Below are 24460 nucleotides of genomic sequence, written 5' to 3' on the forward strand. Positions count from 1 at the left end.
GGGGAGGTCTTTATAAAAAGGAATGGAAATGCAGTTAAAACTCAAAATTTTCTGTCCTCCTTCAGATTTTCCAAAGATGTTCATTGAGCCAACTGGAATCTTTGGCGGACCGATTCTGGCCTTGCTTGACTCCTCTAACTCCTGTTGTGAATCTGAGGCAAGGCTTGAACGTTACTGTTCACAGACACTCGCCATCCAATCTGCTGAACTGTAGCAATTTTTCAAAGAAGAACGGGAAAAATTGTAGTCTGTAGATGTGCAGAGCTGGTAGAGACATGGTAGACAAAGTATTGGCTGGCTGAAAATAAATGCACACCATATTTTTTCAGATTTTTATTTCTAAAAACAACTTTGAATACCACATATCATTTTCCTTCTAGTTCACAATTATATACTACTTTGTGTTGGTCTATCACATAAAATCTCAATAAAATATATTGTTTGTGGTTGTAACACAACAAAAATGTGGACAAAATCATGGGGTTTGAATACTTTTTCAAGGCACTTCATGCAGTCGAGCTCCTCCAGTGTATGCTAGTGTTCTATTTAAAAAAAACAACACAAATATCAGGTGCATGTATACCTGCAGTGTCCCGCTATGACTCCAGATATGAATTGTAGTTGCATGCCATTGCTCTTTCACGGTAGCAGCTGATAAAGCATGTGCAGATTACATGAAATGAAGAGAAATGAGGGGGAAAATCTGCCACAGTCCAGTGCTATTTTCTTTCTCATCTAATGCACAAAGTAACACACAGTCATTTTGGCTAGACAACATTATCTCTCCAATTCTGGCCCATCTCTTCCCCCAAAGCAGGAAGCAGCAGATCAGGACCAGTTCCCAGGAGGATAAGATAATACAATAACCATAAAAATCTCCTTCCAGCGCCCACCACACACACAAACACACACTGTCTGCCTTGCCTACAGCCTCCTGTTGGGATGACAGCTCAGCAGCACCTGTTTGGAAGCACTCCAGCTCCACCCGGCTCATTTCAAAATTTGAAATCACCTCCACAACCTTTTCATTTATTTTGCTTATATCCAGATCAGTACAGAGAAAATTGTTGCCTACTTGTTTTTGCACCTGGTGGCTCAGCATGTCAGCTGATTGTAGATAGTATTCAACGGGGAATCACTGAAAGCACTCAGTTCACGCTTGTTATGGCTGCACATGCAAGCAAAATTTTAACAAAAAAATTCTGAAAAGAGAAGAACAGTTTTAAACACGAGTTCTACAAACCGCCCTTATCCTGCACGCCCCCTCTAAACCTCTAGATTCAGCTTGCAAGAACGTACCCAAGATACGCTTTCACTTTCAAGCGCTTGCTGGCGCTTAGATGAAATCCAGCGAGGGATTACCTCGTCCAGCATGCGTTCCTGTGTTGCAACCCCTTCTGCGAGCATGCAAAAGCGTATTTTTCACAAGACAAAGTAGAAACAGGAAGAAGTGGAAGATGCTCCAGGGAAAAGCGAGAGTTGACACTGTTAGAGTTCATGAGAAAGGAAATGCTAGGAAAAGAGAGAATGCCAAAGATCAGTGCATTACTGATCAACTCTGTTGTTTTTGTGATTTGTAGATTTGTCAGAACAGTCAAGGATCCAGAATCAAACTGCAATGAATTGCTATTTAAAACGTGTTTAAAGCACGTTATATATTCCCACCTTTCTCTGAAATTCTCATATGTGCATATTCTTTGCTACATTGTTTCTTGTGCCATCTAAATTGTCAATTTCTGACTAGAACATGACATGTTCTCTACATTTCCACTGTGAAATATGGATAAGTTGGTCTTCAGCAAGTTGAAGCTTCAGGCGCTTGCCACTGAGAGGCGGACGCTTTGCTTTCACATCAACTGATCCACGCTGGATAGTGACTAAATAGAAGGAAGAAATAAAAAAGAAGGGGGAGGTCGGTTTGCAATATCAATGGAGGGAATAGAATAAAGAGGATATGAGGAACCCATGGATAGCTCCCTTTTTTCCAATTAAAAGTTTTCACGTTAATCAGATATGCCAGATGACAATGGCCTGGAAACAACAAGGTCTCAAGTCAGTGAACAGTCATGTTTTACATCTGCTCTCATTTCCTGCTTGACACAGATTGAGAGACATGAAGGATCGCAGCACAGATTCACTGGCCTCAGGAAGAGCACGTTATCAGGCGGATATTGAGTGAGAATGCTCTGCAGTGTCATTTGCAAGCAACAAACCCCAGCAAGCAACTTCAGTGCTCCTCCTTCTCATGGGTTACCGTGGTGACAGGCTCTACTAATCCACTGACACACTCACTAGATTTCTATCTAGCTCTGGATTCAATTAGCTGGGTCTGGTTAGGAAGAGATAAGTGTCCTTTGTTAAGACTTTGATATCCTAATGAGTGGGGATTCAAGGCCCACAGTACATTTGATTTTACTTAGGAGTCAAGAGATAGAGGGAGCTTATCAGTGACATTGGGGAAAAGGAGATTAGTCTCAGAGTATTAGTAGCAATGTGACATGATATAGTGGTTAATGATGTGCAACAAACATGCTTATCCTTGTCTCTCTTTGTTCTGCTCTTTGTTCAATATGCATAGAAAGGAGAAAAAGGGGATGACTATTGTTGAACCGTAATTTGTTTGACAGCGTTGCTTTTGCAAAGATGAAATTTCTCCAGCTTGTTCTCAGTACATAATTCCTTTTGACAATTACACAGACACGCCATTCCTCTTTCATGCCATGCTAATTGAGTTTACAGACAGTCATGGAGGCTTGTTTGCAGACTCTCATACATAGACATGTTTGTCTTTCTCTGTCATTCGCCATCCAAGTGTCCCTATACTCCAGCAGGCCAGCTGGTGGTATGATCCTCTGGCAAAAGTTGAAAAAGAACTACCTGCAGTCAGAAGTGTTTTACAGCCAGAAAGATTTCTAGTACAGAATTGAAAACCCCCTAAAATTTAAGGAGGACTATAGTACATTGCAAATGTCCAGTGGAGCAACTGTTGCAGATGGTACACATCAAAGGGTCTACAGGTAATGTGCTTTTTTTTTGTCAAAATATTAGTTTTTTTTGTACCAGAGCAAACAAGAAAAACTCACTTTGAAAACCTCATTAATACACAACACTAAATCACTGAGCCCATGGTATCAATCAACAGTCCCTTGAGCTCCCTGCAGATATATCATGGTGTTTCTGTGCTTCCGGAGGTAAATGACCACTCAAACATGACAGACAACAAGACAGCGAAACAAATGAAGAGCAAGAACTTGAAATCAACCAGTAAATGTACAATTTTCAGTATCTCTGTTTCTTTACATTATGTGTCTGATCTTATGACTAATATTAGCACCGTGATTTGCTAAGTCACTTTTTATGGTAGCCTCTAAAACAACACTGTTCCCATGTTTCAGTCACAAGCTCGCCTTTCACCTCAGTCTTTTGGGTTTTTAGAAGTAATTGACCATATCGACATTTGATGCACTCCATTGTTGCACAACCTTCCGACATGCTGGCCGTCCTTCAAATCAGGTAAAGGTGCTTTTTCAGGCCTAGCTTTGAATTACTACTTGTTTGGCTAAAACAAAACATCTGGCTTGAGTGCATTGAGATGATGAGCAGAGAGGTTAATTCATCAAAGTAACAGCAGATTATTTGTTTCTCCAACAAAGAATTGACAGACTTACACAGGAAAAACTGTTTATATGCATTAACCTTTTTTAGGTGTCTGATTAGGTACTGTACATTGTTCAATTCATATATAAAAGGGGCATTTTCTTTAGCTGGTAAAACACATTTATTCTATTCTAATTCAATTCCATTTTTTTCACTCAATAGTCAAAGACACACTTTGGGAGCTGATCTCGTTCATTTCTTTGCCGTGAGACACGGTCTCTTAAAGGATGCTTACTCACAGGTCTTGTGTTCACAAAATAACTGGCTTTGTTTACTGAAGGTCACTCAGTGTTTACCTGAGCAATCTAAGGTCATCAAGCTCTGGGAAGTACATTCACCTCTAGTTAGGTATTGTTGAAGCTGGAGGTGACGCACATTCCTGACAGTGTGATTGTCTGACAGCATGCTGGTGTGTGGCGCAGTGTGAGCGGAGGTGCAGTCTTATCCAGAATGTTAAGACAGGCCAAATGGTTTTCTCACACTGATGTAACATACCTAATGCCTCACAGGCTGATGCTGACGCAAATCTACACTGACGCTCATGGCACCAACTCTTTCATGTAAGTATTTGTGAGGAATTCCCGAGTAAATGCGATGTATGAGCTGGTTTGGCTGTTTTACAGTGACAGGGTAACATTGTTATTCATTGATCCACATAACACTGAACAGTTTACAGATGTGGTGCTTACAGCTGATACACTGTACAGTACACTGTTCAAAGTTACTTAGAATAAAGGGCTGATAATGAAGAATTACATATACAATAGTATAATATCTATGTCAATATCAATATCTATGAATTGTTAAGGATAAATAATACACAGCCTGAGAATACCTAGTGATAACTGTAGTCTTCACTGTGTGTATGTGTACTGTAGTGTAGCAGTTGTAGTAGTAGTAATTAGTTGTATTGGGACCATAGTGTTTCTGTAAATTAAAATGATATGGGAAATAGGATGCAAACCGAAGTGGTATCAGTACTAATAGGAGGGTAACTAAAGGAGAGGAAGCCGTGGATGTGATAATATCATCTCTGGAAGCAATGATTCCAGACGTATTATGTTACGTATTGAGTAGACAGGGAGCAAAGAGCATGCAAGGTTAAAGCCAATCCTACCAGATGTTGCCTTCAGCGAAGATCCAATTCCTCTTTAGGGCCACTGACCCTCCGGGAAAAGAACAATGCGACCGTAGATCAGAATTAGGGCTACACGTTCTAAAGTGCGTGGCTGCATGTGTGCACGTGCACCAGCTGGCTGTGTTCCTTCTCTGTCTTTATAAACCGATCTGTCTTTTGGAAATTAAAAGAAAGAGAAAATTTTTTTTCATTCTATATAATTGAATTGTTGCCCCGTCCAACCCCCCAGCCCCTTCTTGGAAAATCCTCTGTATATAAGGGTAGTACGATGAGGTTTGTGGTGATGGGGCAATTCCCCTGCGGCTGCAAAATATCACTTTCTCCCTGTTGGGCAGAGGAATTACTGACACGCACCACAAAAACCAAGTGGCCTCGGGTCTAGGGTTTCAGGGACCTGCACATTCAAAACCCTCCATTTGAAAGGATCGTATCGTTTACAAAGCCTTCCCCGGGATAGCAGTTTTTATCGGCGAAAATGACTCACTGGTTTTTTTGATGATTTGGTCTTATTGTGAGCAGAGAGCCATCTCATCGTCACGTGGCCGCAAAGCCATGTGGAACTTTCTGGGTTTTAGTGATAATTAGGGGGTTGCCCACTTTCTTCAAAAAAGAAGATTTTTTCCCCCCTTCCTTTATATCTTCACAGAAGCCAGTTTATTATTTTTTTCCCCTAATGATTACTTTTAACAACGTCAAGAATATTTCAGTTTAAAGGTTGCAGTGACCTCAGCCAATGATAGATGGCATGGAAAAGCTAAAGAGAGGACTCCAAGGGCAAGGACAGTAAAGTACCTTTTTAAAGGCTCTGCACTTTCTTAATATGTAGTCAAAGTTTGCACTATTGCAGAATTTCTTCTACTATAAATTCCATTGATTTGATTTGTGATAATCTATGAAAAAAGACTTTGGTATCAAAATAAAACAGTATTCTCTGTGACTGTACATGAAGCTACTGTCTGCAAACTGAAAGTGACCAGCACACACACCTTGCTGCCGATCCTGCCATTGGCTTCTCATTTCTGTGCACATTTGTGGAACCAATGACGCATTGTGTTGCTGTCCACTGCAGCAGCGGGTAGTGAAATGCCTGAAGAGACACAAGGGCACACTAGTCCAGTAGCAGGAGTGAAACTCGTGACCTGATCAGTTGCAGTACAACCACAAAGTGTCCAGTGCAGCTTGAAGTGTCAAACCACATAAAAGTAAGAGGTGGATCAATGTAAGCAGCGTACTTGCTGTAGATCAGGCAAGAAAAACCTTGCTACACTTTCTCTTTTTTGGAATTCTGAACCTTTTGCCACAGTTATATCTACATATAATTAATCAACTATCAGTTAAATTACTTTAGCTTAGCCTAAAGAGAAATGAGGAAACACCTGGCTGTACTCTGTCCAAGGGGAAGTCTCTGTGTATTAAGGATCATTCAATTAAGATATATCTTGTTAGCTTAGTAACAAGTTACAATACAGTCTAGTATTTCTTTGGGGAAGCAAACAAGACTAAGTGTGGTATTTAGTGAGCTGCAGAGGTACCAGAATTACAACAAGCTATTATTAAAGAAGTGTCCACAAAGTTTGTCATCTTTTATCTGAAATGAATCAGTAACCATTGCTTTACTGCTCTACAAAACCTTTCTAAGCACAAATGTGCTGACCTCATCATAATGACCCCAATCAGCCCCTTTGTTCCTTCTTGCCCTTTAAAACAAACACAGCAAGCCTGGAGGGGGTGTGAGAAAGGTGGTTTTCATTTTGAGAAATCCAAACTGCTTGCTGGTTTACAGGATCGGGGGTTTAATTCCCACAGGATCCCCACCTACCCCTTATATTGAAAAGCGCTTTGGATTATGGTCTTTGAGAAATGGCATAAGTTACACTATTTTTTTGCTAAATCTACAGCTGCATCGGGGGGAGCTCGGGGTGTCAGTTGACAATCCATCCGTGAATGCAGTAAATTTCTATCTGTTCCTAGAAACGTTACTTTGTTGGCCTCTGGGGCAGCCACATAATATTGAAGTGGTAAATCAGAAACACACCCTGAGATCTCCATTATTGCTTCTTGTGCTCTTTAAGCTGTTGAAACCAAACCCAGCTATGAATTTGTTTTTTCATTCACATTAGCGAGAACTTTTTTCTTCATTTTATTGTCTCTTTTTTTTCCCATTTTAAGGCTACAGCTTTACTTATTCATTAGGTCATCCAGACATAGCACCTGATTCTCTCATCATCTCTCTCTGTCTCATAGGCGAGACTAGACTTCTCTTCCTCCCTCCTTCTATATCCGAGGGTGCACGCATGGCTTTGTGATCACTTGTCTAAGGAAAGATGAGGAGGAGGAGTAAAAGAGGTGATAAAGAGAAGATGTAATAGTAAGGAAAGATGAATGGGTGAGAAAATATGAAGATTAAGGTGAAAATGGTGGAGAAATAGGAGGACAGATAGAGGCAGAAGAATGAGTGGGAGAGGGGTGAGATAAGGGGGGGAGTGGCTGAGAATATTAACAGGCAGCAGTGGATGTTGGGAGCACAGAAGAGGGAAGATGGAGTTGGTGTTGTAATGCTGCAAGATCAAAGCTTGCTCTTGCAGCATTTTGCAACAGCACAGATTTCAAGCTGCAGTATATTGTAGGATCATTCTGTACATTGTGTCCGCTCAGAGCCCAGTGTGAGGCGCAAAAGTCCATTTGTTAGTATTTTTAATATGCTTAAGTGGATTTTCCTGGATTTTTTTTTGTATTTCACTGCACTTTGCCTTGGTTTGCACTACATATTTCATAAATCCTTTAGCTCCACAATGCATCCGCTACTTGCAGCGTTACTTCAACTGCAGCTCGGTTAACCCACTACTGGGTTACTGAGGAAAAGGTTTTCAGAATGGGTTCCATCCTTTTTGTGTGAAAGCTCTCAGACACAGGCTTATTACCACTGCCAGCGTCTCCTGAGTCCCCCCTGTCATCCTGAGCCGAAAGGATGACGGGGGGATTCTGTTAGTTAACAGAGGAGGTGCTGACTCTGCTGAGTCATTAACCCTGGCTGTTCCAGTAGCTCCTGGGCTTTCAGTTTGGCTTTCATAAAACTATGTAAAAGATTATATGAAAATCCTGATCTGTATTAGAAAAAAAAGTGAAATAACTACAGTTTATCAAGTCTGAAAAGTCAAAGGCCAATGGCAGTCATCCACAGCACTTGAAAACAAACTTATGTGTTGAATCCTAAACAAGTCTACTGCTATACGCATTTACATGTTGGTTTCTGCCCATCACCCAGGCCTGTGATCCAAGAAAAGTGCCACTTTTGAGTTTTTTAGCTGACAGCAGAATGTGCTACTCTGTTGAGACTGCAGGGAAAAGGTCAATTCTCAAATCAAAGCAGTCATCCAGGACATGTTGTTATCAGAGAGAGATTAAGTTTCTATTTGACAGGTTCACTTGATAAACTCCTGTATTTGTAGTGCTCCTCTTCATTTGAAGCCTTCTGGACATGAACAAACTAACAAGCAACTTTTCTCCAGAGTAGACAAAATCATATCACATGTGCCAGCTGGATATTTCTCACTTTTTGAGTAGCAATTCTATTACTTTTTTAAACTTCTGAAGCATTTCTGAGTAGCACACTTTATCTACTAAACTGCAGGCTACTTAAATAGACAGATTATTATTTAAGACCAGCTACTTGCGTGTGACCTTGCTATTATTTTTCCTACTGTGTGCTGCAGATGTGGCTGGATTACCTGCTTGTTATTCATAGCAGGGAGCACCACTTGTCTACATACTCAACACTCACTATCACCATTTCTCCCCTCCACTGGCCAGAAGATGAGAGCTTTGATAAAGGATTAGCTGCTTCCTCATATTATTTCTCCTTCTGCCTCTTGCCTTCTGCTGCCCTTCGTTCTTCCACATTAGATTTTTTTATATTACTTCACTTTTATGGGCTGCTGAGAACTTTGGGTTACTTTTTTTTTTATCATCAGCTGTCTTTTTTAATTCTTAGACAAGATCACTTTAAATCTCTAGTCACCAGAAGGGTAAAATCAAGGAATTTGGGAAATAACTGGAAAGCCCTTTATGTTTCTAAACATTAAATTTATTTCAGGGCACTCTAACAAAAAGACTGATTACAAGACACCCATGCAATGGCCATTCCACAGCTGTATTCATGTCCATGAGATTTTACATACCACGAGATACTGAAAGCTAATCACTTTATTGAAGAAAAAAGACTGCAGTATTTTGTGTTTCAAAAGTGGGCTCAGTCTAACTTAATCCAACCATGGATGGAAGGATGGATGGCATCTGCATGCATAACTAATTCAAGTTGTTTTGGTTTTTTTTAAAGAAAATAAGGTAAACAGTTTCTAAAAATCAAGAAAAAGGAGGGCCCAAGCAACTACCTTGTGGAACACCACAGTAAATTCTTTGCTGTTAGAATATGTGCCACTGTAGAACACATGACACATTATGTCTTTCCTGAAAGAAAACTCTTCATTAGGGTGAAAGCTTAAGGTGAGAAACAAGAGCATTTAAGCTTTTCCATACAGATATTTTGGTCAGTTACACTGAATTCAGCTTTAACATCTACAAGAATTGCTCCTACAAACTTTTGATTATTCATATGACTATAGCGCTGGTCTTCCATATGCACTAATGCTGTATCCCATATGGAAAAGAAATAGAAAAAACTTATAAAAGACTTGCATAAGATGTGGCCTACTTCATATAGTGAATCATATAAGGCTTATATGATTTACTCATCAAAGTGGCCACTTTCTCATTACTTTCATATATTATTTTAGTAAGTATCCAAAACATACAAGTTTCATTTATATAATTTTTCAAGGGATCTTATATCTGTTTTCACTCTTGTATGCTTTTCATACAAGTTTCACACAAGACAGATACAAACTTTATAAGATTTATATATATCTTTTCCATATGGGATTGGTCTGTGCATGTTGTGCATTTGTGAGATGTACATTCTGACAAAAATTTAAAAAAAAAAAAATCTTCACAAAAAATACTAATTTTTACATTTTATCTGTTGAGGTTGACATACTGCATTAGTGTCATATAGTCTGAACTGCATTTCATATAAGCAAGATACCAGTATGAATATGAAAATTACAGCAGAGAAAGTATATAAGCCTTTTGCTTTCTACAGCCACCACCTCCACACTGCCCACATTCCCACACACACTAATTTAATTTGTGTGGCTTTATATAATGACTAATGAGCACAAAAGGCTGCTTTTCAGTGGAAACATGTAGGACAGAGCATTTTAATAATGGTTTTGCTAACAGAATGCTCATACATTCTGCTGGAAAAGCTGACCTTATCCACATGCTTTTCAAGGTCTCATCTTTTCTGAAATGGATTTTGATTCTCCCCCAAGGTCTTATGTTTGTTGAGGGTTCAGTGCCAAGTGATGTTGAAAAACCTCTCTTCTGTAGCTCTGGAGGAATTCCTGGGTTTTAGTGTGTACAAGCTACTGCTGCTGCTTTCCAATGTCAATTGTGCACCCTTTTTTAATTTTTTTTTAAATGTTACAAAGTTTTCAGTCTGTAAAGAAAAACCTTGAAAGCAATCAAAAGTATCACTCCCTCATAAGCCTTTTTTCCCGTTTTTAATAATTTGTTCCCTTTGTAAGACAAGAAATGAAAGCATTGCATAATCAAACCCCTTTCCTCTGCAAAGAGTGTGTGCTGATGTGTGTCACAGTGCATCCTGGCAGCATAAAGCAAAATTTCTTTGCAGGTGTCTTGTCAGAGTTCTGCAACTCTTGGGGGATTTTTTTCTCAGCTAAATAAGGGAAAACAAATCAATGTTGAATACAGGAACTGTATCCAACCGTGCTGACTCTGAGCCAGAGAAATAGTGACCTGGCAGGTGTGTGCTTGTAATTTTCCTCTTTGTCACATTTGTTGCCTTTCAGAGTGTCGATGCTGCTGCATTTTTTTAGGTTTAAATACAGAAAGCTGTTTGTCAAGGTCAAGAGGGATTGATTTGTGAACTATGTCATGCCTGTGTAGACATGACATGGAAATCACCAACTGTGGTGGTTCTTTTTTATTATGTGATGAATATTCCTAAATAGCCCCAGTGGGACTTGAACCCTGGAACCTGCCTCAGCTTCGTAACCTCTGAGTCGAAGAGGAGTGAAGAGGACCCATGCTCTTCATTGGTGCAGAAAGCTACAGTTCACTTGTCCCTTTGATCTCTGGACTGTGATGATCAAACTGCGGGCCAGAACTTGGTGTATTTTAATCAACATCAGAATACACTACATTTCTTCTTAAACATGCACATTTCGGTCCATGCCTACATCAAACGCTCTTGCCGTATACTTTGATCCCAAATGCCCAGGATTGTTTAATTTATGTTTCTGTTTATCCTTTGGAAAGGATTTCAGAAGCTGTCTTTCTTGTGCTGGCTAAGACTTCTTTCTGTTTAATGGAAGCTAATGAAATACTGAGTTGTTTACTCATATATATTGCTAGCTTTTATTAATACCACCTCCATTGTCTCAGATGAAGTCTCAACTCTTGCTGCCTATTCTGATGTCAAAAGGTATCCAAATGGCCTTGATGCAAAGTGTCTCGATAGACCTATTCAGCTTTATTTGGAGCCTTCAGAGAGAGTTCTGGTAGAAAGTCTTTGCAAGATAGATTGCGGATGTGGGAGTTTTCTTGATGGCTATCACTGGAGTTCAGTGTCCTCAGCTACTCCATAGTACAGCCTTTCATCAGTATTTTTGGACTCTTTCTAACCCAGTGTCTGTGCCACAATATCCAGTCTTTTTATTGGGCCTGCCCCTTTGACTCTGGGTCTAGACGCAGGGCAAATAGACTGGAAAAACGCTCGCTGTCTCGTCTCAGACACATCTCTCTCCATCACTCTCAGTCCTCTGAGAGAAGAACAGTTATCCCGCTCCGCTTCCTCTGAACCATCTTCTTTTCTGCTTTTTGAATTCTCAGAGCCCCCAATCTGCCACCCACCCCTAGCCAAAGAGGGGTCCGTTACAAATCTGCCTGTCACCCTCGCTGGCATTAGCGTTCTGTTGTGTCTGACTTTGACCCTTCCAGTGAACTGAAACTACTGTCACTCTAAAGCCATTAGGAATGGCTAATAAATAATGTTGTCAGCCGCTGGGTCCGTCAGCCACACCGTCTCTCACCCCTCAGACCCATCTGCAGAGCCCACCCCTCCCACTTCCCCATTCTCCCTTGGAAAGTGGGAGACACTAATAGGCGACCGGCTTAAACAGGGCAGCAGCAGAGAGGAGGTTGCTGTTAACACTCACTTTTAAAGGAGCTTTTAAATCATGCTGTGATGAAGGCCCCTGAGATTTTCAAGCATGATATGATCTTTAAAAAAAGTTCTTTCAGCTGCCCCTTCAACACATCGCCTCTCATAAATGTCCCTCTTGACAAGAAAGGCTGATGGGGAAAGAGATCAAACAAGACTCCATCCCTTCACTGGGCTTGACGAGTTTCTCTTCTGACAGCTAGTGTGCAAAGCCAGGTCTCACACACTGACCTCCTTTGAATGCACTTAAAGTTGCATGCTAACAAATTGGCAGGGCTTGCCTCGACCTTGCTGCTACTGGTGAGCCCACATGTCCTGAAGCTCTTTTTTTTGTTTGGCCCATGTTACTGCCAAACAATAGAACTCGGGACTGCAAGGAACAAGTTCACAGTGATTGGAAAGTAAGGGCCATTTGTCAACTTGAGTCAAAATAGCTGTTCGTGTTTTCTTTTTGCCCTGGCTGGAAGTCCTGCAGGTTCACTCATAAAAAACATGCCTCCCTCTGTTTCCTTTGTTTTCTTTCACTGGGTTCTTTCTCCAGTCAGCAGGTGTTTGTACCAAGTCCTGTTCCTACAGATGTTTTTAGAATCCCAGCTCTGACTTTCTGTTTGCTCCAGTTTGCCTTTGCTTTGACTCTTTAATTTTCCTCCACTCTTAGATGTACTTAAAACTGACTTCGTAACACACAACATAAGTTTGAGATCAGGGCTAACAAAGCTTCATTTCAACATATTCATCTCATAACGTCTGCTCTTTTGTTACCTCTTGCCTCTTTTATTCTTGAACACAGATTTACACACAAATCCATGCACGCCTTCCTTCCTTTGTCTGGACTTTGTTTCTGTAGCTGTGTGGGATGGCTTAGAGTGTGGAAAGTTGCATGTGTGTGTGTGATACAAGAGAGACACATGCAGAACGGGACCCCTCTTGTTGCTTCATGTCAACAGCTATTAATGGACGAAAACTCCCTTAGAGGCCAGTGAGGAAACACTAAAAGTGACACTGGTGGAAGTGTGTTCTTTTGTGTCTGTGTCCAATTTTAAATTTGTCACAACCAAAAATCAAAACAAGGAAATCCTGACAGACTGCACTCTAACCTCTGGAACAGCTGGAGAGAAAAGAAAAAAAGTTGGTTTATATGTCAAAACAAAAACTATTTTTCATCAATTCCTCACATTTTATTGACCAAAAAAGATAGATTAGTAAAAGAAAAAACAGAGTCAGTAATGTGAACAGCTGTTAGTTGCAGCCCTTGCAGCAGTGGCGCTTGATTGATAGCCTCAGCTATAAATCTCTGTTATCAAAACACCAAAAACAATCAACACACATGAAGACGCAATCAATCAACAGCATGTGAGGAAAGAAACTGGGAAAAAAACCAAATGCCAACAGTGACACACAAACCAAGAATGAGCAACTCCCAGTCTGAGTGAAAGGAGAAGACACTTCCAGCAGGGCTGAGTGAAAAAAACACTCTGTGACTCAGCAGCAGTCACCTGTGATTCAGGGTCCAGTCACGGACCACCAGGCCCAGATGTTTAGTACATTGACACTACACTTACAGTAAATGTCAGGGCTGGTGGGTACTAAAAGCCAAGCTAACCACAGCCGTTATTTAAGCAGTGTTTTTTTTATTTGGTGTCGGTGTAATTCTTTGATGGCTGCAGGTTGCATAAGCTGACTGTTACTGGAACTCTCCCGTGGGCACGAAGCTTCTGTCTGGGTTCTGTATTTGCCGTGAGTTTTCTTTTTCAATGGATGAGCACTAGTTTAAAATGTGCAGTCACATTTTTTGTTACACTAATATACTGTTGCTTTTAGTTCCACTCTTTCCTCTGTCGAGACAAATGTTTATCAAATACAATGTGATATTAGATAAAGTTGATTAATCCCCATCACAGATGTTGGCAACTGCAACAACAAAGCACAGCTTGTAGATAAGAGTAGCACAGAGAGGACAGAATAAAGATAAGCATAAATCATTCATCCCGCTATTACCTCTGTTGGTAGCTCATCAAATTCATTAGCTGCTAATTCTGCTGCTTTAATGCACAGTGATTTATGAATGATGTTACTGTAGAATGTAGATGGGTAAGGTTTAACTGAGCTGGTGGAGCCACTGTAAAAACCACGGGGGACTAATGGCACGAGAGAGTTAATGATCAAGGCCATTTTCCTCTGGTCTGCAGGTCCCTCTGCTGGTGCCAGCACAGAACTGGCACACCAGGCACTGAATGATAACCACTTTGCCCTGGGAGGTGACTAAATATTTGCTGCTAAATGAAAGCTTTGGTTTCTGTTTGACCTCTGCGTCAGTTCAGTGACTGTGAATATTAATCAGCATTAAATCTTACTTTCTGCTAAATTATTCTTGGGTATGAGGTATCTCTGCATCGTGAACTTTCTTCCTTGAAGCTTCTCTTTCAAACAATTTGAAGAAGTGCCGTGATGGAATCTCATGCGTCTGACATTAAAAGAGCTGCAGGAAACTGAAGTTGATCAACCTTTTTCGACCCTGTTGATGGCACGAAGAGGTTCATTCATGGAGCACAGATTCTTTTTGCAAATCTCAAGCATGTTAATTTCAGCAAGGAAATGAGATGAGTGTGAAGAAGCTGTGGAGGTCTGGTGTGCAGAATCTATAGTGTAAAAGAACTCAGGAGACCTTTATATTTTGGTATATTGGGTCTTTTATTTACCCCAATTTGCAGTGGAAGAAATATAATGGCTGGAAATGGTAAAAGTAGGCAGTTCTTTAGGGCTCTGTGCAGGTGCAGTCATAAACTCTGTCAGCTTGCACTGATTTTGAGAATTTACAATATCCCATATTATTTTTAAACAAGTTCCCAATACAATTTACTTCCACGGATTACCAACATCATTAAGTATGCTTAAAAACTGTTGCTTGAAATGAATGCCACATGTCTTTCCATAATGGAGCTAACGTGTCTGGTTTCCTTTCTGCTCTGTGCTCCCATTGTTCACATGGCACTTGAAATGCACAAGTAGGGTAATAGCATAAGATAATCAAAGTTAAGTCATTCCAGCAAATCAGTGCTGCAGTGATTTGCTGGAATGACAATGAGCAGTCTGAGAGGCTTGTTAATAAAAGCACCGAGTAAAGAAAGGTACAGTCAAAATGAATGGAGCAGATATCGAGATGCCCTTACTTCACTGATAGACCCTCACTGCATTGTAATTAATGCACCAATATCATTAATAACAATCACTGATGAAAAAATTAAAACTATAAGTTATATGTAAAATTAATGGAGGTGACTTTCTTTATATTCTGTGTATCGTTTGTATTTTAGATTGAGACCTTTTTGTTTCTACTGTGCGAACATTGACTAGGTGATAAGTAAAGAGGAGAGTAAAACTCAGTCTAACAAACAAAAAATAATAATAAAACAAAACAGCATTGGTAGTATTACAATAAAAAGAGAAAAAGATTACAATGTCCAAGCCTGCACCTTGCCTGCTACACAGTCAATTGATAAGTCACACCTTCTGAAAGGACACTGCATCTCACAGATCTGTTGCTTTAAGGCCCGGGCAGGGGGAATCTGGTTTATAGGTTATGGCTGCAGAGAACACAGGGAAATATGCCTCATTACTAACCAAAGAGCCAAAGCCACTCAGGCTTTGAAGTGGCCAGCCAGTTCTGGCTTTCACTCTCAAACAGTGATTCACAGGCGATCCATGAATGACTCATTAAGTTCATTCGTACGACCCTCTGACTGCTTTCAGGCAGCCCGCAGCTCCACAAAAGCCAATGCTGGTGTTTCTGCTATGGTGCCCTCTACTGTTAGTTCTGTGAAAGATACAGATTACTCAGAGTGATGGAATACGAAGTGATGTAGAGTGAAACCAGTGTGTGTCATGTCAAGGCTGGAAACCACTCATCCTTATCCCAAAACCTATTACTAGTCAAAATTTGCAGGAATTTGTGTGTTTATTCTTTTCTTGCTGCTCACTGATGGAACAAAAAAGAAAATGCACTGCATTGAGACAGAGAGGAGACAGTGATGTATTTCCCTTTGCTTTTAAGAAACCATTTAATTTAAAGTAAAACCAGCCACTTAAAAGAAATGGCTCTCTCGCAGAATCATGTTTATCACGGACAACTCACATTGTGCTCTCAGAGTCAATAGTGTACTAAACAATCAGCAGTTTCGCAGTATGACCCGCTCACTAAGTGGCCGAGCATAGTGTCGCCATCCTGTCCTCGTCCTCTGAGAGGCTTGTTAATAAAAGCAGGCTCTGGCTCTCGGCATTCTGGCTGCCACCCAATCAAAAACCCATTAATCTAGCAATCTACATTAATTTGTTTCTCAACAAGCAGATGGCGGCCCCGACTGAAACCAAACAGGCATGTGTTGTATACAGCATGTAAATCGTCTTATAAATGGGCTTTGTACGCAAACAATAAAGGCCAGAAACGTCCAGTGGGGCTGATACCTGATCAAGATTTTAGCAGCTGGTACACCATTTCTGCCATATGCTGGTAAAGGTCTGCAAATCTCAGAAACCCAGTCTCACAAGCGACTTATGTCTGCGTTTTTTCCCATGTACATTTGATAAAATGTTTAATTGCAAGTAATTCTCATTTCTTCACAAACAGTTTATGATTGCAAAAGCAACAGTTGTTGTCGGTGAAAGTATTTCCAACTCGTGCCTTACTGGAGCCCATTTGATGCTGTCAACCAACCACAACCAGTCAAACTCAGCAGCTGACTCATCTTGATTTGATGAAAAGTGAGGAAGTGTGACTAATCGGAGCAGGCCAGCAATGACTCACACAGATCATGTCCTCATGATTTGGTTTTTGTTGGAATCGGTTTAGGGAATAATTCGAACCCTCTGGGGGAATGATTTGACGGGGTCGTGGCGGATTGTCATCATGATAAGAAGCTGTTTGTGTCCATATATTTCTAGCAGCGCTTCGTGCTACAACAGGAATAGCTAATGACACGGTAGCCTGTTTGTTTCTTCTGATTTATATGTGTGTTTTTGACTGGGCGGAGCATGCAGAGGTCAGAACAAATGATTATAGAGCCCTGTGGCATACCAGAATAGTTGGGTGACAGCCGGAAGCCCCAGGCCACTTGTTAAGGCCTCTAAACAGGAAAGGCATTCAACACAAGCCCCAAATTAAGTTTTTGTCACTATGGTGAGGTGTATAGCTATCTGGGCCTGTAGAAGGAGCTCGTCTGTTGAGCTGAGTGGCTAATTAACACAGAGTTCTCCACATGATGTTTACATATCACACAAATACCTGCTGACTGTAAGAGCTGGCTTAAGCTGTACTTGTCTGGAACCTGGATTTGAAATCAACATTTACTTATTCATTTTTTTGCTGTTGTTTTAGGGCAGGTTCTTTTGTGAAGCACAGAATAGGGTTGAGGCATGGAGAGCTCATATATTTGTGTAACTGTGTGCGGCTGACACTATGTGTGTCTTTCACCGGCACGATGGTGGCAGCGTCTGGATCACAGGCCACAGAGCCGGCAGGCCAGACGCTGCCTCACTTGCTGCGGTTTCCATGGTAAAGTACTGTACTGTTTGCGTCTGCTTGCGTGCGCAACCGTCTCATTAGCCTCCATGTGAGCGTGCACTGTGCGCGCGTGACCACTCCGGCATCTGTTGCAGTCAACATGTACTTTGGCGGAAGAGATGATTCTCTGAGCACACAGCTGCGATTTAGTGTGTTTGTGGGATTTGTAGTAATTTTCTTTTAATCCCAGTAATAAAACCTACTGTAGAGGGAAGGACATTAAATAACAGTGGTAAAATAAAATGATTTAAAAAAATGAAAATATATAACTAAAGCTTATGCATATAATAAAATATATGAAGTGCCTTTATTTAGAGAGTATAGGAAGAAAGACACTGCCAGATTCCATAATACACGCTTATTCATGCCTGAATCTGAATGTTGCATTGTAAATATTCCTCCAATTTAATATTTGATCTTGACCCTCAGTTATTATAGGAATATGGCATAATGACAGCTTTTCGTTCTTTTTTTTTTTTCTTTCTGCTTGAATTGTGATTTCAGCACCTCAACTTTCTGTTTTATACCTGTGCAGTTTAAACGATCTGTTAGACCTGAAGATGATGTAAATCTACTCCTCTGGTTCCTTGTTTGGTGTCACAGCTTCTGGTGTGTTCGGAGGTTGGATAGAAATGACTTTCTCAAACGGCGGTCATGGGGTTCTGTCTTATAAACATAATTTAGCTGCAGAGTTGATCCAGTGATAGTGTGCTTTTTATAGAGAATCTCTCCCCCAGCGGTCCGTTCATCTCGTAGCGAAGGTTAAAGTTGAGCAGAAAATGGATTCTTAAGTGCTGATGCTCGTAGTCTCACAGCCCCAGAGTTATACTTGGTGTTTTATAGTTAGTGTAACATTTAGTTGTGTCCTTTTTGTGCCAGGCTGGCTTTGTAAAACAGAATGATAAGAGATATTTGAGCCTTTTTCCTGGCACAGAATGATGGAAAGCAAGATGTAATAGTTCCCCTCTGTGATACCTTAAAATTTTGCTGCTTTAGCAAATGATTGTCTGTAATTGGTGCTTATAACCACAGACAGTTTATCAAATTGGCCAACAAACTCATCTCTGTCTAAATACTGTCTGCCTGCTGCTGTCTGTCTCTAAATTGTGTTTGTGCTCATCTGTCTTGAGGCTGTTTTGGAGCTGTCACTTCTTTTCCTTTTTCTCTGACCAGCATCCCTCTCTTTCTCTCCATCTTCCTCTCCTCGCTCTTTGGCCTTCAGTCCTGCTGAACTACAGGAGATCAGCGCTGAGTGACGCGCACGAGCACATCCAGCATGGATTGTGTGTCCAAACCTCTCCCAGCCATGCAATTATGTCATTTTCTGCTCAGGGTTTCCCCTGAAATGACAAAGTGGCTTGGCAGATTGTGGCATGAGAAAGTGATGACTGAATGTTTCAGGTTTTAGCAGCATGTGCTTCTTTAGTGTTATCGGCTGATTGCAGTGATGTCATGTGGTCAGCACTAGCCTGAAAGTTACAAATTACTGCTTTGACTCGTTTAGAATAGCTTAGAAAATGTATAAAATGTACTCACACTCACATTCTACTCTGGTGCTAGTACTGCATGTCCATTGTCTGCCATGGAGATGCTCAATAAATTTGAGTGGTATAAAAGGATCCAGCTGGACGAATTTGCAGCAAGACCTTGAAACAGACACACGTTTAATCAGTTTTCCCTGGAAAAGATAAAGCCAAGCAAACAGTGATGCACATTGAATGAATTCACAGGAAATGTTGAGTAATACTTTTATTTAAGAGTCCAAGAGCAGAGAATTAGGGAGAATTGACTTAATTAGCCTCTTGTTCTTTTTCTTTTAGGCTTGTATAAACAGTTGTTCTCGTTCATTCTTTAATTTTTATCTTGTGTGTTTTGTCCCCGAGGGTAACTCTGATTCACCATTCTTGTAAATTGAACTTGACTGTTCTCTCAGCCCCACATATCTGAACCCAACATATCCAGGCTTGGCTGTGATTGACAGCTGGCATAACAACAGAGGTGCTTTCCACTCATTCCATTGATGGCCTCCAGATTTTAGGTCCAATCTTGTATTTTTCTGCAGAATTATACATCCTGTAAATAAAGTTCTTATTTTTGATCCCTCATCTCTAGCGCCAGGCTGGCCACAAAGAAACTTTGAGTCTATGATTTGTAAACTCCCCCCACTTGGGTTTTTGCAAGATTGGAGTAAAACCTGCTGGATGGCTGCCTGCTTTTATTACCTCTAGATTAGGTGGGCTTGAAGGAGGTCTCTCTTTCTCTCTCTCTGCAATGCCACGACAAGATAATGAAGATGTGAGGTAACAGAGATGAGGAAGGTTTTCATGGTAGAAATGGCTTCCAGCTGCTTTGATAATGCAGCTGCAGATTGTCAGTTGCTCCCATTCCAAAAGTTATTCCCCTGAAATGTCATGGCTCTCTTTGGTTTGAAAATTGTCTTCAGCAGAACTTAAGAATGTCGAGCGTTATGAAAGTCATTGTTTTTATTGAGCCTACAGAAAGAGATTGACGCTTTTTGCTTCCTCCAGAATTTGCTATTTAAGGAGCAACGGCTCAGATGCACTTTAGATTTTAAAAAGTTAAACCCACTCAAACTCTACAGTCAGAAATGATGACCTTCTTAGCACACTCTTCCTTAGCTGGCTCTCTGTAGCACACCGCTTTCAAATTTAAAATCAGTCATTTACTGAACTTTCTTCAGCACTACTTTGCAATGCCTCACTCTACTTGAATATGCTTACTGTTACTTTATTGGATTGTCTGGCATTCCCTGTGAAGAAAGACATCTGTGCAGGATTTGATACTTGAGCTCTACTTTGACAGTCATGCGCTGAAGTGCTTACCTTTGTAGAGAATTTGCAGCCAGGTATTACAGGCACAGTGCCAACCTGCTGACTCTTCTGCTGAAATGATTCTTTCGCACATTCAGGAGAAGAAATTGTCAAATTCTACTTATTTGGATCTTATCAGAGATCACCTGTCAGTTGAACAGTACAACCAGTACAGATTTTCTGTTGAGCTAGAGCTTTTGTGGATATCTTTTTTTTTTTTTTTTTTTTAAAAATCACAGTGTTGCTTGTCTCTGATCCAAGCAGCCCTTGGTTTGTCATGAACCAGACGTAGAGATGAAGTAGAGAATGGTGGCAGAACCATTGAGTCCATTGGCTCACTACTTGTTTACTTAATGTGGCTTCATGTTGTGTTTAATTACATTTAGGACCCATGCGGGAGCGGCGCTGGTGCCAAGTTGGTTTCTGAGCCAGTGCAGCCACAGAAGAGACATCTCTCTCCTGGCTTGCATGTTTCAAACGGCATTACACAGCTAAATGTCCTCCGAATGACTGTGTATCATGCATTTAAGCTCTTAATTTATTAGACAGCTTTGGAATGATGCACTGATTAAAGAGGCCATACATTAACAGTCATTCAGTAGAAGTACATTAATGAATACAGTGAGTACTTTATAGGTGAACTTCCTCTCTTCCCCATTTGTCCCTCATTCCTGCATCTCATCTTTCTCTTTTTACTGGGCTCCCCCCGGAGGCCAAGCAGCGCCACTGCAGACTCTGCCAATAGTACCTGCGTAGCTGTAGTCACTGCATTGTGATCAGGACTGTTGAAGGCAGTTTGTCTGCTCCGGGGGTAAGAGCTGCTTGTTAGTAGTATTTGGGAAGCCTGTCGCTTTAGGGGACAGGATAGGTCTGCAGAGCAGGTGGAGAAAAAGAGGCAAGAGCTACTTCATGTGGTACCAATAAGGATAAGATCACCAGAGACACTGGACTTCTGCTGATTGATGCTGGCTGCCGAAAGAGAGAAAGAGGAAAGAGGGTGGCCAGGAGGAGGGGGAGTCATTGTGTGTGTTTACTTGCCTATGAGAAGCTGGGGCATTTGAAAATTGTATTGTATGCATGCATGTGTGCGTACGTATGTGTGTTGTCTCACCCAGCATGTGTGTCAGTATGATGTGTATGATGTCAGTAGTCTCAGTCAGCACCACTGAAGGTGGCGTTACTGCTGATGTTTTGCCTCTGTCGTAGTGCCAGCTGCTGCTTCCCAAAGCAATTGGGACTCAGCGAGGAGGGGTTAACGAGTACAGGAGGCTGACAGACTCAAATCTGAGTGTCGCTGAGGAGTCATGATGTGAGTGGATCAGTGAGCCGGTGCTCATGCAGAGACAGGAGGCAAGCTTCTTGAGAAATGTTTCTTTGATGTGTGCGCTTTGTCAGAAGCTCAGAGAGCAGAGAAGAGATAGTAAGACCAGATAGTAAGACGGGGTGACAGGTGAGGAGAGCTCCTGGGTCAATGTTGGAGTCAGGACTAGAGTTAGATTTCTAAACATCGGCTTGTTTCATTCTTACCTTTTTCTTTCTAACTGAAGTTGGAGTGAGAAACGGAGAGTCTTTATTTCTTTTTGTCTCTCCTCATGTTTGCCATGCTGTGCCTGAGCTCTACTAAAGTTTATTTTTTCCCTCTTTGAAGCCGATCTGCTGACTGCAGATATCCCAAAATGCCCAGACACAGATCTGGAACAACCGTCTTATACTCTAGGTATAAGACGGTTATTCCTACAGCAAAAGGCGTTACAGCGATGTCTCCGTGTGTCATATAGTTTCATAGATCGGTGGCATTGTGGACAAAAGTAAAGTGGGTTTTCCAGTGTGGTGGTGTATGCTTTCCCAACATATTTTAGTTTGAATGTGAATCTTTAAGCAAACACTGTCCAAAAGTGGGATGGTTAGCACAAAACAAACATTCGAGGTGACTCAGCATTTTTGAGTAAGCTGTCACAAACTTGCTTACATTGTACAACTCAGATTTCCTCCACAGGAAAAGTGAATATCTTAGTCCATCTACGCAATAAAGTAAAAGCAAGGTAAAGTTTGTGGTAAGTTTTAGTGAAACTGTCGCACAAGTCAATCTGTTCGTAAACGTTTTTGCAAAATTTCCCCAACCCACACAAAATGTATAAACTAACCTGTTTATTTTGCGTTTGGAAGCCATTTCAATCAATTCAGAAATTGTTTTCATGTTCATTCAAGTTATTCTATCAGCGTTGCCTTGGTCCCTGATTTGATATTTCATCTGCCTGGTTTGGTCTGTCGAGCATTCTTGGAATCTACATTACAATTATCAGTCTGCAAGATGAACTGCCACATCATGGCACACAAAGTTCAAAATTCAGAAAGTAAACATGTTGGTAATGCACACCTCTGAAGATGTTGTTTATATTGGAGTCATACCCCTCATGGAGCTGCAGCAGATGCAGAAGCAGCTGGCTATTTTAACCTTAATTTCACACCTTCCTCAAGGGATTACTCCCCCTACGTTCATCCACCTGTTTTATATTTGCAAAAAGAAAAGTTCTTTGGGCTTCCCTGAGGTGTCAATACACTGAAAGCAGACTAATTCTGATTCATATGAAGCATTTAACCTCAGCACTGCTCTACCAAAGAGTACTGCCTGAGAGTCTCACCTCTCTTAGATTAATAGATGAAACTTTCATCTGAACTCTCTGGTTATGCCTTCTTCTTCTGCGATGGTCCAATGGCATCTAACTGGAGAATTATTGCTACCAGCTGTTTAATTTGACAAACTGACTTCTAATAACCAGTTCAATGAGTAGAAGTGAATAATTTTCCAGTTTTTTCTTGATTTTCTTTGGAATTGTCTACCCACGTGTGTCTGACTTGACTACTGCTCACATGAGTGTGTCTGCTTGGATTCCCTGCAGAGGCCTTAAACATCTGTTCCTGTTCCCCTTTAAGGATAAGGATAGAGAAGACAGTGGTTGCTAAATATGACACAAATCAACCCCCCGTTCCTTCATCTTTGGTTTTCAGTTTTGAGCTTGTGTAGACTAGATGACCTTAGCAGTTGAGCAGATTTTGCAAAACCCTTATTGAAATTTCCTGCAGCCTGCTGTAATTGTAGCTGCCACACACTCTTTATTCCTTTTTTTCTTTTTTCACACACTTCGCCGCCCCCACCCCATCTCTCTCTTTCCTGTTTGTTTACTTGCCCCCTGATGGGACGCGGTTTGCATTTACAGTGTGTTTTTCGGTGCGTCTGCGTAAGTCTCCTCATTTGTGAGCGTGCGCCTCTTTTTTGCGAGCAGGTCTTAACAGATGTCTGTTTTCCAGCATTCATATTGAAACGGGTGTTTCCCCGATGACGGCTCTCATTTTTTCGGGGTTACACTTTACGACTTCTCATCATGGACAAAGTTGCTGAAGGAAACCACAACAGATACAAATGTATGAGAGGCGGCAACTTTAAAGGAGCAAACTTCCCGCTTCCAAGAAAAAGAAAAGAGCGGGGGAAAAATGCTTTTAATTGGGAGCAGCGTGTGAGGTAAATGAGGGGATCTGAGGATTATTTCGACATGGGAAATGGTTGGGTTTTATGGAAATTTCTTAGGAAATGTCTCAAATTTGAGCTGCTGTGTGGCTTCATGTAGACTTGTTATTCATGATTAAATCTCAAAGTTCAACTCAAGAGAATCAGATCCTTTTTTTAAGTTGTAGATTCCTACCCTTAAATTTTTGAGGGGATTTTCCTTTCACAAAGTCATTCATGCCGTTTAGATCTGTGTTGGATTTTTTTTTTTTCATCTGGGATTACAAGAACAGCTTTAACAAGTAGCGCTGTAGCAGTCGGTGTCTTTATATGGGCTGCTGCTGAATCTCCATTCGAGCCTTCTAGGACAAAAGATTTCATCTATGGTTGTCTATTGAAATCTGCATCAAATGCATCCCCGGCACAGTGGGAAGAGCTGGTACTGCTGCCTGACACTTAGTCAGAGGAG

At 41.0% G+C, this 24460-nt stretch overlaps 1 protein-coding gene across 1 annotated transcript in view; it reads left to right on the forward strand.

Annotated features, from left to right (window-relative positions):
- LOC109195115 (neuron navigator 3) overlaps positions 1 to 24460 on the forward strand; it is a gene marked incomplete at its 3' end in the record, with an annotated part of 148062 nt that overhangs the window by 22689 nt on the left and 100913 nt on the right.

This window comes from Oreochromis niloticus, linkage group LG17 (assembly GCF_001858045.2).
Source record: "Oreochromis niloticus isolate F11D_XX linkage group LG17, O_niloticus_UMD_NMBU, whole genome shotgun sequence".
In the NCBI taxonomy this organism is placed as follows: Eukaryota; Metazoa; Chordata; class Actinopteri; order Cichliformes; family Cichlidae; genus Oreochromis; species Oreochromis niloticus.